Source organism: Eretmochelys imbricata, chromosome 28 (genome assembly GCF_965152235.1).
Source record: "Eretmochelys imbricata isolate rEreImb1 chromosome 28, rEreImb1.hap1, whole genome shotgun sequence".
NCBI lineage: Eukaryota > Metazoa > Chordata > Testudines > Cheloniidae > Eretmochelys > Eretmochelys imbricata.
In genome coordinates, this window is record NC_135599.1 from 2,808,681 (window position 1) to 2,825,260 (window position 16,580).

General features: G+C 47.1%; 2 non-coding genes across 2 annotated transcripts; both read left to right on the forward strand.

Annotated features, from left to right (window-relative positions):
* The first annotated feature begins 5,022 nt into the window (after positions 1–5,022).
* On the forward strand, positions 5,023–5,104 carry TRNAS-GCU (transfer RNA serine (anticodon GCU)). Its single transcript has one exon. It is a non-coding gene; the product is annotated as a tRNA-Ser (tRNA).
* A 5,683-nt stretch (positions 5,105–10,787) lies between these two features.
* Positions 10,788–10,873, forward strand: TRNAL-UAA (transfer RNA leucine (anticodon UAA)). Its single transcript has one exon. It is a non-coding gene; the product is annotated as a tRNA-Leu (tRNA).
* The last annotated feature ends 5,707 nt before the right edge of the window (positions 10,874–16,580 follow it).

Genomic DNA, 16,580 nt, shown 5'->3' on the forward strand with positions numbered 1-16,580 from the left:
ACTCCCAACCCTTGCACCTCCTTCACCCCAACCCCTGCCCCCTCCTGTGCCCTAACCCCTACACTGTGTCCCCTTTGCCCTTAAATCCCATACTCCCCTTCTACACCCCCTTCACCCCTAATTGCTGTACCCCTCCTGCACCCATGTGGGGAAACTGACCTGTGTGCATGGGGCAGCTGGCATTGCTTCCTTCTTCTCTCTGGAATGCTGCTCTTCTGGGCACCCCAAGGGGCTGCGGGGCTTCAGGGGGGTGAGGAGTGACTTCAGAACCTCCTGCATCCAGGTCACTTTCCTCCCCTGGGCTGTATAAGGGGAGGGCAGAGAGAAGCAGCTTCTGATGCTCGCCTCTGAGCATAGCCCAGGTGGGGAAAGTGACCAGGATGCATGGAACACTTTGTGTTGCTCCTCGCTCCCCCGCAACCCTCTATGGGGCCACGGAGGAATATTGTGGAAGGGGTTGAGCTGGGAAGAAGCAGGGAGAAATCTGGGAGCCCCCCCGCCCCAGGAAGCAGTTTCTGACACTACGCTGGCAGAGTGCACAGCCTTCCCAAAGCTGTGTTGCCAAGGGGGCAGTGGCGGGTTGCCACATGGGCCAATGGGGCCCATAATTAGGGCCCCTGGCCAAATAAGGCCCCCTGGAAAAGTCTCCCCTATGTCAGCCCCAGGGCTGGAGGTGCTCTCGGGGGACTGCAGCCAAGGCACAGAGATTCTCTGGTCTCAGGTCCATGGGGGGGTTAAGGAGCGAGCAGGGTGGGGCAGTGGGGGAAGGGGTGGAAGAGAGATGATGTAGTTGATGGGGCCATGGGTGGAAGGCGTGAAGAGGGTGAGGCTTCAGGCAGAAGCGGGGGCAGGGCCATGGTTCCAGTGCCGGGGTTCCTGCACTTCTTTTACCTTTCCCTGGGCTTTGGCATCACTAGTCCCTGCTTAGCGAGTTGGGTCAGTGGTCCCCAAAATGTGGGGTATGCCTCCTAGGGAGGCACAGAGGAATGTTCATGGGGGCACTTCAGGGCCTGAGCAAGCCCCCATGGAGGGCAGGGAGGGAGCACCACTCAGCTCCACCTTGCCCCTGCTCTTCAGATTCGTCATGTGACGGAGAGACTGCCGAGACTCATCAAGCCCTCGGATCGCTACCCCTTCCTGCTTCTCCATGTGGGCACCCATGATACTGCCAAGAATGACCTTGAGCAGATCACTGCAGACTACGTGGCTCTGGGAAGAAGGATAAAGGAGTTTGAGGAGCAAGTGGTCTTCTCATCCATCCTCCCTGTGGAAGGAGAAGGCCCCGGTAGAGATCGTCGAATAGTGGAAGTCAACGAAGAGCTAAGCAGGTGGTGTCGGAGAGAAGGCTTTGGATTCTTTGACCATGGGATGATGTTCCATGAAGGAGGAGTGCTGGGCAGAGACGGGCTCCACCTAACGAAGAGAGGGAAGAGCATCTTTGCGAGGAGGCTGGCTAACCTAGTGAGGAGGGCTTTAAACTAGGTTCACCGGGGGAAGGAGACCAAAGCCCTGAGGTAAATGGGCAAGCGGGATACCGGGAGGAAGCACAGGCAGGAACGTCTGTGAGGGGAGGACTCCTACCTCATAATGAGAATGAGGAACGATCAGCAGGTTATCTCAAGTACCTATATACAAATGCACAAAGACTTGGAAACAAGCAGGGAGAACTGGAGGTCCTGATGATGTTAAGGAATTATGACGTGATTGGAATAACAGAGACTTGGTGGGATAACTCACATGACTGGAGTACTGTCATGGATGGTTATAAACTGTTCAGGAAGGACAGGCAGGGCAGAAAAGGTGGGGGAGTAGCACTGTATGTAAGGGAGCAGTAGGACTGCTCAGAGCTCCGGTATGAAACTGCAGAGAAACCTGAGAGTCTCTGGATTAAGTTTAGAAGTGTGAGCAACAAGGGTGATGTCATGGTGGGAGTTTGCTATAGACCACCGGACTAGGGGGATGAGGTGGACGAGGCTTTCTTCCAGCAACTTGCAGAAGCTACTAGATCGCACGCCCAGGTTCTCATGGGCGACTTTAATCATCCTGATATCTGCTTGGAGAGCACTACAGCCGTGCATAGACAATCCAAAAAGTTTTTGGAAACCGTAGGGGACAATTTCCTGGTGCAAGTGCTGGAGGAGCCAACTGGCGGGGAGCTTTCCTTGACCTGCTGCTCACAAACCGGGAGGAATTAGTAGTGGAAGCAAAAGTGGATGGGAATCTGGGAGGCACTGACCATGAGTTGGTTGAGTTCAGGATCCTGACACAGGGAAGAAAGGTAAGCAGCAGAATATGGACCCTGGACTTCAGGAAAGCAGACTTTGACTCCCTCAGAGAACTGATGGGTACGATCCCCTGGGGGACTAACATGAAGGGGAAAGGAGTCCAGGAGAGCTGGCTGTATTTCAAGGAATCCCTATTGATGTTACAGGGACAAACCATCCCGATGTGTCGAAAGAATAGTAAATATGGCAGGCGACCAGCTTGGCTTAACGGTGAAATCCTTGTGGATCTTAAACATAAAAAAGAAGTTTACAAGAAGTGGAAGATTGGAAAGATGACCAGGGAAGAGTATAAAAAGATTGCTCGGGCATGTAGGAATGAAATCAGAAGGGCCAAATCACACCTGGACCTGCAGCTAGCAAGAGATGTTAAGAGTAACAAGAAGGGTTTCATCAGGTGTATTGGTAACAAGAAGAAAGCCAAGGAAAGTGTGGGCCCCTTACTGAATGAGGGAGGCAACCTAGTGAGAGAGGATGTGGAAAAACCGAATGTAGTCAAGGCTTTCTTTGCCTCTGTCTTCACGAACAAGGTCAGCTCCCAGACTGCTGCGCAGGGCAACACAGCATGGGGAGTAGGTGCCCAGCCCTCTGTGGAGAAAGAGGTGGTTAGGGACTATTTAGAAAAGCTGGACGTGCACAAGTCCTTGGGGCCGGACAAGTTGCATCCGAGAGTGCTAAAGGAATTGGTGGCTGTGATTGCAGAGCCATTGGCCATTATCTTTGAAAACTCGTGGCGAACGGGGGAAGTCCTGGATGACTGGAAAAAGGCTAATGTAGTGCCAATCTTTAAAAAAGGGAAGAAGGAGGATCCTGGGAACTACAGGGCAGTCAGCCTCACCTCAGTCCCCGGAAAAATCATATAGCAGCTCCTCAAGTAATCTATCCTGAACCACTTACATGAGAGGAAAGTGATCAGGAACAGTCAGCATGGATTCACCAAGGGAAGGTCATGCCTGACTAATCTAATCGCCTTCTATGATGAGATAACTGGTTCTGTGGATGAAGGGAAAGCAGTGGATGTATTGTATCTTGACTTTAGCAAAGCTTTTGACACGGTCTCCCACAGTCTTCTTGTCAGCAAGTTAAAGAAGTATGGGCTGGATGAATGCACTATAAGGTGGGTAGAAAGTTGGCTAGATTGTCGGGCTCAACGGGTAGTGATCAATGGCTCCATGTCTAGTTGGCAGGCGGTATCAAGTGGAGTGCCCCAAGGCTCGGTCCTTGGGCCTGTTTTTTTCAATATCTTCAGAAATGATCTGGAGGATGGTGTGGATTGCACTCTCAGCAAATTTGCAGATGATACTAAACTAGGAGGAGTGGTAGATACGGTGGCAGGTAGGGATAGGATACAGAGGGACCTCGACAAATTGGAGGATTGGGCCAAAAGAAATCTGATGAGGTTTAACAAGGATAAGTGCAGGGTCCTGCAGTTAGGACAGAAGAATCCAATGCACCGCTACAGACTAGGGACCGAATGGCTAGGCCGCAGTTCTGCGGAAAAGGAGCTAGGGGTGAGAGTGGACGAGAAGCTGGATATGAGTCAACAGTGTGCCCTTGTTGCCAAGAAGGCCAATGGAATTTTGGGATGTATAAGTAGGGGCATAGCCAGCAGATCGAGGGACATGATCGTTCCCCTCTATTCCACATTGGTGAGGCCTCATCTGGAGTACTGTGTCCAGTTTTGGGCCCCACACTCCAAGAAGGATGTGGATAAATTGGAGAGAGTCCAGCGAAGGGCAACAAAAACGATTAGGGGTCTGGAACACATGACTTATGAGGAGAGGCTGAGGGAACTGGGATTGTTTAGTCTGCAGAAGAGAAGAATGAGGGGGGATTTGACAGCTGCTTTCAACTACCTGTGAGGTGGTTCCAAAGAGGATGGTTCTAGACTATTCTCAGTGGTAGAAAAGGACAGGAGAAGGAGTAATCGTCTCAAGTTGAAGTGGGGGAAGTTTAGGTTGGATATTAGGAAAACTTTTTCACTAGGAGGGTGGTGAAACACTGGAATGTGCTAACTAGGGAGGTGGTGGAATCTCCTTCCTTAGAGGTTTTAAGGTCAGGCTTGACATAGCCCTGGCTGGGATGATTTATTTGGGGATTGGTACTGCTTTGACCAGGCAGTTGGAATAGATGACCTCCTGAGGTCCCTTCCAACCCTGATATTCTATTCCCCAACCCCACCCTCAGCCTGGGCCCCTGTCTTCTGGCCCAGCCTCTTCGCCCTTACCCCAGTCCGAACCGCTTTTCCCAGGAAACAAGAGCCCCACTCCCAGCCCTGGTTCTCGACTGCAGATTCTGAGGGGCCGCAGACACGGATAAGAGGGCAGAAGTTTGGGGACCACTGGTTTAGGTGAAGTCCTCAATCACTTCTATGCAGTCCAATAAAAAGTATTCCTCACCCACCTAGCCCCTCCATCAGGATGGACTAGGTATGTTCTGCTGCCTTTCACTCATACAGGAAGGATAATATTTCATTTCACTGAATGCTAAAGTGATTCATAACCTGACAGCAGCCAAAACGGGTTATTCTGGCAAAGCGGCTCCATCACGCTGTGTACCTAGGCAGAGTAGGTGTGTCTATGCAAACGGTCTGTTCCTGAAGTCTTTCCCCCCAGCTCCTCACTAGATGTGAGGGGGGAGCTCATTCAGACCCTGCTTACGCTTAGTATTTAAAAACTCCTCATTGGCCCTATCTCTGCTGGCTTTAGATTTCTCCTCCTGTGCTTTCTCTGACAGCTCAGATGAGGTGGCCGAGTGGTTAAGGTGATGGACTGCTAATCCATTGTGCTCTGCACGCATGGGTTCGAATCCCATCCTCATCGAAGACGTTCAGTCTTCTCTCTTCCTTTACAAACAACCATATCCCCCTTTGATACAATGACAGACCAAACCATGGTGCTTCCTGCAAACAAAAACCTTCTCAGGAACTCAGATCCCCCACTTTAAATGAAATGTGGTGCTGAAAGAATTGTCTAGCTCGCTATATCTTATCTCAAAAGATAACATCTTCATAATCTCCCCCAAACACCCTGGGACCTCCCCAAATTATTAAAATGCCACCTTCCACAGCAAGGCAACAACAGTGACCCACAGTTAGAGTGTCCAGGCCAAGCTGTTCTGAAGGAGGCAACTCAAACATTTTCTCTCTGCTTCCCTTGGCAAGGTCTGACTGGGAAAACAAAATCCCCCAAATTGAAAATTTTCTTCTGAAAAACCAATACTAGTCTTTTTGGGGACTTTGATTTGAATGAATTTTTATTATTCTCTTCTGATCTCTGAATTATTTCAGTTCAGTCTTTGTCCTCCTGATGTGTTTCCAGGTGTTGAGTTGTGGGGGAGCAAGGCCAAGTCATGATGTCTCTTCCCCTCTTTCATAGTTTCTTCCAACTTTCTAGAAAGCTCGTTTGCTGGGATGTGAGTCAAGCAGTGTCCATTGTCTCTGTGCTATCTTGGAGAAGTCTGCATTATACACGGTTCCTGGGATAGACCTTGGGAGTGTGGATATCTTTAATGGGCCAGCAGCGAGCATAGCTTTTCCATTGTCGCACCTGAAAGGCTGGTGGTGGGCACTTCCCAACCTCGGAACATATTTCAATAACGCACCCAGAGGAAAACTTCATCACTTCCCAGACAAAAAAGGATAGCACACACCATCCAACCAGGTATTAACGTTCAACAGATCACAACTTTTACAATGATACCTCACAAGACACATGTTGTACAAACCATATCATCATTATATGACAGTGGTGACTTTGGGGCTTCCTCCTGACACAATCGTTGTCTTCTACCTGAGGAAACACCCTCATTTCCATCGTTTCTATGATTCTATGATTTCAACCTCTCCAGTAACATTACAAAACCAACTGCTTAGCATTTTATGGTAGAAGTTGGGAGAATTCAAAGATCCTCCAAAGCTGGGCATTCAGGCCATCTAGTTGGGTAAATTCCATGCTCCTTATCCAGAAGAGACTTGACATGGCTTGAGGGGAGGCAGGCTTAGCTGTTCAATATACAGGTGGAGGGAAAAGGGCGCAGTACATTGACAATGTAGAACATGAGACTCATAATCGGTGGTTTTGAGTCATAAGTGGGTGCCCTACCTACTCTGGTTGTGTGCTCTGAGAGTCATCTCCTTGCTTTCCATTTAAGGTCAGGGTGGGATATTATAATCAAGGGTTCTGGCAAAACTTTTCCCCTGGCCTGCTCAGTGAACCCTTTGCTGAGAAACTTTCAATGTATTTGACTGCATGTCGGTTTCCTATATTGTTGGATGAGGCCCAAGGTGCTGGACGGGAAATGTCCATGGAAAACTCAGATATTCCTTTTCTCCGAAAAAAAGGCAGGTATTAGTTAGACACCATTGCTTCTAGTCTTCCTGTGGAATCCAAGGCTAGCTGAAGAATTTCTGTCTATACTAGAAAGAATCATTCCATTGTAAATACAAATGAAATGAGATCCGCAGCTCGAGTCAGTGCCCTTTAAAAATATTTGCTAAGAAAAAAGCCATTCTCTCCCTTGTTGATAAGGACAAGGAGCCCTCTTTTGCTCCCAATTTCAAATGCGCAATGAATGGAGATTTTTGTTTAAAAACTTTCATTGCCCTGTGGGAATCGAACCCATGACTCGGCTGTTAAAACACCAGAGCCCACCACTTAAAGGACCAGGTAGGGAAATTTCTTTCTGAGAACCAGCTTTGGCTTTCTCAGGCTCCTACTTCGCTAATCTCAGAAGCTGCTCCAGTCTCCATTGCCCTGGAGGGACAAGAACAGAGAGTGAAGGATCCCCTGTGCCCAGTGTCACAAACCAAGCCCCAAAAATGGAAGACATGGTGTTGCAATCTCAAATTATGCTTCCAGTTCCTCAGGGTCTCAGGGTCATGGGTCATGGGTTTGAGCCCCTTGTTGGGTGCTTGATCTTACTACATTAAGTATTACCAGCAGGAGAGTGAGTTTGTGTGTGTATGGGTGTGGAGGGGTGAGAAAACCTGGATTTGTGCTGGAAATGGCCCATCTTGATTATCATGCACATTGTCGGAAGAGTGGTCACTTTGGATGAGCTATTACCAGCAGGATAGTGAGTTTCTGTGTGCGGTTTTTGGGACGGGGGTGAGGGGGTGAGAGAACCTGGATTTGTGCAGGAAATGGCCCAACTTGATTATCATGCACATTGTGTAGAGAGTTGTCACTTTGAATGGGCTATCACCAGCAGGAGAGTGAATTTGTGTGGGGGGGTGGAGGGTGAGAAAACCTGGATTTGTGCTGGAAATGGCCCAACTTGATGATCACTTTAGATAAGCTATTACCAGCAGGACAGTGGGGTGGGAGGAGGTATTGTTTCATATTCTGTGTGTATATAAAGTCTGCTGCAGTTTCCACGGTATGCATCCGATGAAGTGAGCTGTCGCTCACGAAAGCTCATGCTCAAATAAATTGGTTAGTCTCTAAGGTGCCACAAGTACTCCTTTTCTTTTTGCGAATACAGACTAACACGGCTGTTACTCTGAAACCCTTCAATCATAGTGTCACCATCCATAAAATTGCTTCAACTTTGTAGTCTACCAAGTGCAAAACTAAACATCTCTTCAAATCCAAGGGCGTGGAGATCTGTCAGTGTTCAGAGTCATCCCACGTGAAAGAACCATGTTGTGGTTCAGACTGTCCCCATCATGTGGCCATCACCTTTCCCTCCTCTACCTTAAAAGTTTTATTATTTTACATCAAAACTTTCTTCCCTCAGGAGAGACCTGGGAACCAGGGCTGCCAGACAGATAAAAACCTTTAAGAGGAGGCATCCCTCTCCCTGTCAAAAAATGATCTCCCTCCTTCAGTTCAGTGACAGCCTGAATTGTTCCTTGTCCCGGAAGAGCCAGAGGATTGAAAGCAGCAACATCAAACCCTTGTATAGCTCGCAGGAATGAACACAAACACTCCCTTGTGTCTGAAGAGATGTTTAGTTTTTACCCTTGGTAAACGACAAGGCTAAAGGGAAAGGCGGTGGCACAAGATATAGAGTGAAACACGACACAATCATCACAGGTTTCAGAGTAACAGCTGAACTTTGTGACTTTGTCCTTACCCATAACTATTTTACATTTGGGGACAATGTATACCTTCAAATCAGCGGTACTGCGATGGGTACCCGCATGGACCCACAGTATGCCAACATTTTTGTGGCTGATTTAGAACAACGCTTCCTACTCTACTTGCACTATATTCATGACATCTTCATCATCTGGACCCATGGAAAAGAAGCCCTTGAGGAATTCCACCATGATTTCAACAATTTCCATCCCACCATCAACCTCAGCCTGGTCCAGTCCACAAAACAGATCCACTTCCTGGACACTACAGTGCTAATAAACGATGGTCATATAAACACCACCCTATACCGGAAACCTACTGACCGCTATTCCTACCTACATGCCTCCAGCTTTCACCCTGACCACACCACACGATCCATCGTCTACAGCCAAGCTCTGCGATACAACCACATTTGCTCCAAGCCCTCAGACAGAGACAAACACCTACAAGATCTCTATCAAGCATTCTTACAACTACAATACCCACCTGCGGAAGTGAAGAAACAGATTGATAGAGCCAGAAGAGTTCCCGGAAGTCACCTACTACAGGACAGGCCTAACAAAGAAAATAACAGAACGCCACTAGTCGTCACCTTCAGCCCCCAACTAAAACCCCTCCAACGCGTTATTAAGGATCTACAACCTATCTGAAGGATGACCCAACACTCTCACAAATCTTGGGAGACAGGCCAGTCCTTGCCTACAGACAGCCCCGCAACCTGAAGCAAATACTCACCAGCAACTACATACCACACAACAGAACCACTAACCCAGGAACTTATCCTTGCAACAAAGCCTGTTGCCAACTGTGCCCACATATCTATTCAGGGGACACTATCACAGGGCCTAAGAACATCAGCCACACTATCAGAGACTCCTTCATCTGCACATTCACCAATGTGATATATGCCATCACATGCAAGCAATGCCCCTCTGCCATGTACATTGGTCAAACTGGACAGTCTCTACGTAAAAGAATAAATGGACACAAATCAGATGTCAAGAATTATAACATTCATAAACCAGTCGGAGAACACTTCAATCTCTCTGGTCAGGCGATTACAGAATGAAAGTTGCTATTTTACAACAAAAAAACTTCAAATCCAGACTCCAGCGAGAAACTGCTGAATTGGAATTCATTTGCAAATTGGATACAATTAACTTAGGCTTGACTAGAGACTGGAAGTGGTTTAGTCAGTATGCAAGGTAGCCTATTTCCCCTTGTTTTTTCCTACCCCCCCCCGCCCTCAGACGTTCTTGTTAAACCCTGGATTTGTGCTGGAAATGGCCCACCTTGATTATCATACACAATGTAATGAGAGTGGTCACTTTGGATAAGCTATTACCAGCAGGAGAGTGAGTTTGTCTGTGTTGCAGGGGGGTGAGAAAACCTGGATTTGTGCTGGAAATGGCCCAACTTGATTATCATACACATTGTAAGGAGAGTGATCACTTTAGATAAGCTATTACCAGCAGGAGAGTGGGGTGGGAGGACGTATTTTTTTATGCTTTGTGTGTATATAAGATCTTCTAAACTTTCCAGAGTATGCATCCGATGAAGTGAGCTGTAGATCACGAAAGCTTATGTTCAAATAAATTGGTTAGTCTCTAAGGTGCCACAAGTACTCCTTTTCTTTTTACAATCATCACAGTTATGCCCATAGTGACTGCAAAATTTTTTCTATACTTATTATCATCAGTGTATTATTTTCTCTGGAATCTAGACCATGACTATACCTTGACCAAGAAATTTGGACCTTGATAAAATAATTGACTACCCCTGGTTAAGGCAATGGACTTGACATCCACCCGGGTGTCCCTACACAGGTACAAGTACTAACAACTGCTGCCTTTTAGCCATAGTTTTTAATCAGGGCAAGAAATTGATACAAACCCATTAAATCATTTCTCAGCCCGAGTCCTTCACCCACATTCCTTAGGGCATTGCGCCACTGCGTGAATGTTTCATTTCCCTCCTCAATTTCACACAGAGACACAATTTCCTTTGCACAGATCCATGAAGAGTAAAACCTCCCTGTGTCTCTTGTCTGAGTCAGGGCATTCAATTCCATTGAAACCTTCTCTCCTGCAATGGCAATAGTCAGACAGAGGGGATGTAGCTACCTGCATCCCTGACAGTGCCCCACAGAAATCCTGACCCCTGCTCTTGAAGAGATGTGCTGGAGATTTGAATAGGAAAGGGACTGTCTGACTTGTCGAAGTGGGGAATGAACAACAATCTATTGCAAAGTCATTAACCACAAACATACTCCGATCATGCTCCCGCCGGAAGAGAAATGGGCAGAAATTCTCGCTTTCCGCCATGGACACACTTGTGTTGGGGAAGCTGGTCTGAGCAAGCAATTTGAAGGGACAATTCTGTGAGAACAGAATCATAGTGTAGCTAAGCAGCTGTCCATCAAGTAGTTGTGGCCGAGTGGTTAAGGTGATGGATTTAAAATCCCTTGTGGGGGTCCCCCCCACGCAGGTTCAAATCCTGTCAACTACAGAAATGTTAGCATGTTGTCTTGCTGTTGTTTTTGTGTGTGAGCATCCACAGTGCGAACCGGAGCCAGCTCTGGCCTCGCTCCATCTACATGTGAGACTGCTTTTGCACTTAGGTGTATTTTTATCACTTAGCTAGTTACAGGGGTATAAAAACGAAGAATCAAAATCACAGTCCACCTGTGTATGGGCCTGCTCTCACTAGGATAGTCGGAGGCGTTGTTCTTAGGCTAAGCTCTTTGGCTAAGCAGCAGGGGCAGCTATAAGCTGGGAAGCGTACGGTCACATTGTCACATCCCAAACCAGACACACTGAAATAAGGTGGTATTGAGCAGTTAGGAAGAAGATCCTGTCCAGAGAGTGCCCATCACCACTAGATAAAGGAACGGGATCTTAAGATGGTTAAAGAAAACTTAGTTTGCCAGCATCCTGTCTGGCAAGAAATCACTTATCAATGGTTGTGGTTGTGAAACCCTCATTTCTGTATGTTTTATCTTTATGCCCCCCAGTTTTTTATTGTTAATCTTTCTGGTTCGCTATTTGTTTCTGTCTGCTGTACTATTAATTTTGCTAGATGTAAGTTAATTAAGGTAGTGGGATATAGTTGTTTAGAGAATTATGTTACGATATGTTAGGATTGGTTAGTTAAATTTCAGTAAAACGATTGGTTAAGGTATAGCGGAGAATACTATATAAACTGTGGTCAAACAGGAAGTGGAGGGGAAATTGGAATCATGCTTGCTATGGGGGGGGACGGGAAACATGGACACAGGCAAGGCTCTGCGGCATCAGAGCTGGGAAGGGGGATACAGGGTAAATGCTCTGTGGCATGAGAGCTTGGAAGGGAACACTGGGGAACAGACTCTATTGGCGTATAGATATAAACCCAACTGGTGTGAAGGGCTCCGAAATATGATTGCTTGGAAACTAACCCCAGTAAACATCGCATTGTCTGTGCTTTGGACTTCTGGCCTTTTGCTGCTTGTCTGACAAGAACCAGGGAAGTGGGAGGGTTGAGGGAAAGCTCTTTAACATGGACCATGCGTGTCCATAGTGTGTCACGGCATGTTGTTGGCCAAGTGATCACAGCACCTGGAGGGGTTTTGCTACTTGTCACTGGCACAGTATTGTAAGAGGCAGCCCAGATTCAACAGCCGTGCCTGCCAGATGAGTTACAGCAACCTGTCCGTTGTTTCCATGTTCATCTGATGCCTCCTTTTAACACTTGTCAGCAAAAAGACCTGTTCGTTTTGCAAGCATGGGTATGACTAGTCAAAGGCGGATTTCTACGTGAAGAAAAAAGATTGACCAAAAGGTGAAAAGAGGAGGCACGTTCAGCAAGGCAGCACTGGATGCTGGATCCTGAATTTGCTCTTTATCCAGCAGGTTTATTGGCAAGCTCTGCCACGGTGCCACTCTCTGGGACTTCTCCCGTAACTGCTCCATCTTTCATCAACAATAAAATGAAAGGTGAAAGGACAGTAATTCTCCATTTCCTGCAAGCTCTACAGGGAACCCTCTAGAAAGGTCTCTGTGCCTAGACATTTCTAGTGAATTGCATGGGCATGGGACACAAGCTCTGGTGTCATAGCAAATGCAGTCAAAGCAACCTCCTTCCCAACACCAATAGCCTTTTCATCAACTCCAGGGTGGTGATTTGATTCTCTCCAATGCTCCTCTGCAAAGAAGCCTTTTCCTTAGGAAGCAATTACTTACATGGCCAAGGGAGGTCTCTTCTGTTTCCTAGGAAGACAGAGGAAAACATGAGCAGAGGAGACAAAAGCTATACAACAAGACACCACTGGGAGTTGAACCCAGGATCTCCTGTTTACAAGGCAGGTGTTTTAACCTACTAAGCCGTGGTGCCTTTCTCAGCTATCGATTTGCAACTGTTCCCCTTGATGGTCCAAGAAAACACCTTCCTATGCCAAAGTACAGACTTTCCCCATTTCCCACAAAACTTGCAGAGCTTGAGTGGGCTGGCTTTCTGTGCATGGAAAGCCACAGCTGAGTTGACAGAGGGCTTCTAACATGCACTTCTCCCACAAGCTGCTGTGATCCTAGAGTGGTTAGTGCTCTGGGTTTCAGTCACAGCAACTTCAACTCAAATCTGAGTCATGGTACCTTTCCATCAGCTTCAGACTTAGCATTGGCCACTTTCCAAGGCTTCGCCACAAGGAAGCTCTCTCCGTCCTGAATGAGCACTTGCAAGGATTGTGCTGTGAGGTCTTTTCTTTTTATGAGAAGAGATACAAAAAGAGGAGCCTAGCAGACAAGCCAGGTTCAGCAAGGAAGAACTGGCAGGCCAAGCCATGATCTCCTGGTTCGTAGGAAGGCTCTTCAGCCAGCTCTTCCCAAAGATCACTATCTAGAGGCCACTTCCCACAGAGAACGATTATGGTTACAGACCCATCCTGAAATTAGAGCAGGATATTTTCAAGCTTTATCTCATCATAAAGTAACATAATTCAAACATGGCATCAGAGAGGGGAAAGCAGTCCTTCATTTCATATTTATTGCTACTGATCTCACTGACAAACTTCCTTTTCTCGGTGCTGCTTTGAGCACTTCAGGGAGTTTTTCCTCTTCTCCCTTCCAGCTGTGGTTATGGGACTGCAGCAGCTCCCCAGGTGGCCAACTTTCTTCTTTCGCTTACATCCTTCACTTCTTTGGATGAAGCTGTGTGTGCCACCAGCTTACTTCATAGCTGAGACCTCAGGTACCAGCAGCTAGTTACAAAGACTAAATTCCCATTGCCATCAGTGGGAGGTTATCCTGGGCTGCCAGGGCTGCAGGATGTGGCCCATGATCAGTGAAGCTGCTACAGCAGCTGCGCTCTTATGTGGTGAGTCCGGCAGCCTATTACCAAAAAGCTCTGCCATCACCTGCAGGGCGGCCGCACTGGCCAAGAATCTGGCAGAAGAGAGACCCAGGAGGAGAGAAGGAAAATGTCCTCAGCAGTCACAGCCGGCAGGAGCAGCAAAGGCTGAGTATCAGACACACTTTTTCACTAGGACAATAAATGTGTACAACCTCCTGATATGTTCTCAGTTTACTCCCCCTTCCAAGGAAACCCGCTGGTAAATAGTGGTGTCCCCCAGGGTGTCGGTACTGGGATCAGTAATCTTCAACATATTCATAAATGATCTGGAAAAAGGGGGTAAACAGTGAGGTGGCAAAAATTTGCAGATGATCCAAAATTACTCAGGAGAGTTAAGTACAAGGCAGACTGCAAAGAGTTACAGAAAAACCTCACAAAACTGGGTGAAAGGGCAACAAAATGGCAGAGGAAACTCAATGTTGATAAATGCAAAGTCATGCACATTCGAAACCATAATCCCAACTATACATATAAAATGATGAGGTCTAAAATAGCTGTTGCCACTCAAGAGAGGGATCTTGGGTCACGGTGGATAGTATTCTGAAAACATCCACTCAATGTGCAGCGGCCGTCAAAAAAGCAAAGAGAATCTTGGGAATCATTAAGAAAGGGATAGATAGTAAGACAGAAAAGATCATTTTGCCTAAATATAAATCCATGGTACACCTACATCTTGAATACTGCATGCAGATGTGGTCGCCCCACCTCAAAGACACATTGGACTGGAAAAAGTTCAGAAAAGGGCAACAAAAAGGATTAGGGGTATGGAGCATCTGACATAGGAGGAGAGATTAATAAGACTGGGACTTTTCAGCTTGGAAAAATGATGACTAAGGGGGGATATTCTAGAGGTCTATAAAATCATGACTGGTGTGAGTAAGTAAATAAGGCAGTGTTATTGACTCCCTCTCCTAACACAAGAACTAGGGGCCACCAAATGAAATTAATAGGCAGCACGTTTAAAACAAACAAAAAGAAGTATTTTTTCACACAACCCACAGTCTACATGTGGAACTCCTTGCCAAAGGATATTGTGAAGGACAAGACTTTAACAGGGTTCAAAAAATGCACCAGATATATTCCTGGAGGTTAAGCCTATGATTGGGTATTAGCCAAGATGGATAGGGATGGTGTTCCTACTCTCTGTTTGCCAGGAGCTGTGAATGGGCGACAAGGGATAGATCACTTGATGATTAGGTATTCTGTTCATTCCTTCTGAAGCACTTGACATTGGCCACTATGGGAAGACAGGATACTGGGCTACAGGGACCTTTGGTCTGACCCAGTATGGCCGTTCTTATGTCCTTATGGCCCTATGCTCCTTTCATATATGTTCCTGGGATTCTGCCTTACAATGTGTCCCTGAGATCTCATTCAAAATGCCCCAGACAGGCAAACCCCACTCTGGGATCCTGTAGCCTCTGCCACCCATGTTGTACCTTGTCGCTCATCACTAAGCCTTGATGCTGCTCCTTTCTATAGACTGTGAAAAGGGGGGAGGCAGTGCAGGAGCCTTCTGGGGATGCAGATCCAACACTTTGGGAGAGACAGATTCTTTGAGGCATCAGATTGCTGTAAGCCAGGGGAGGCCAACCTGTGGCTCCAGAGCCACGTGCGGCTCTTGAGAAGTTAATATGCGGCTCCTACTATAGGTGCTGACTCCGGGGCTGGAGCTACAGATACCAACTTTCCAATGTGCCGGGGTTGCTCACTGCTCAACCTCTGGCTCTTCCACAGGCCCTGCCTCCACTCCAACCCTTCCAGCCCACTCCCCTGAGCCTGCCATGCCCTCGCTCCTCTCCCCTCCGCCCAGAGCCTCCTGCATGCCACGAAACAGCTGTTCAGGCGGTGCGGGGAGGGAGGAGGAGGCACTGATCGGCTGAGCACTCGGTGGGTGGGAGGCGGTGAGAGCTGGGGGGTGGAGTTGATGCAGGGCTGCTGACATATTACTGTGGCTCTCTGGCAATGTATACTGGTAAATTCTAGCTCCTTCTCAGTTTCAAGTTGGCCACCCCTGCTCTAAACCATGCAGTCTCCCTATAAAACAGGGGCCTGTTCCAGCCCTGAGTCTGGGCTACTGGGATCCCTCCCACAGGGGAGGGTGCCCACAGATTACAGCCTGAAAATAGGTATGTGAAACTAACTCCTGTTCTCCCTGACAGGCTTCCCCTAGATCAAAAGGCACCCCAGGCAAGAAGCGTCTGCGATGCCCCCCCTCACATGTTAAACTTTGGAATATTTTATTTTTATTGCATTTGCAACTCATTTCATGATTTTGATGCAGAATTTGTATGCATGATTTTCTCTGTCATATAAGATGATACATTTGCAGGCTAGGATCTGTACATCTGTTTTTATTCATGCCAGAAATAATCAAATACAAAAGTTTATTTCCTTTAAGCATATAGAATTTTTTTTTAATTTTAACAGTAACTGAAATGTACTAAGATCTAGAAATTGAATGGCCACCAACACAGGGTGGACCAGTCTTAACTAGTGTTACAGTGAGAAACAGCGTTTGACTGTTAACCCGAGTCCTTTAGTTCAAAGGTCACTTTCTCCACTTTAAGAAAAGGAGTACTTGTGACACCTTAGAGACTAACCAATTTATTTGAGCATGAGCTTTCGTGAGCTACAGCTCACTTCAGATGCATCTGATGAAGTGAGCTGTAGCTCACGAAAGCTCATGCTCAAATAAATTGGTTAGTCTCTAAGGTGCCACAAGTACTCCTTTTCTTTTTGCGAATACAGACTAACATGGCTCTTACTCTGAAACCTTTCTCCACTTTGTCCTCATGAACTGAAGCACAGCATTAGAGAGATGCAAAGA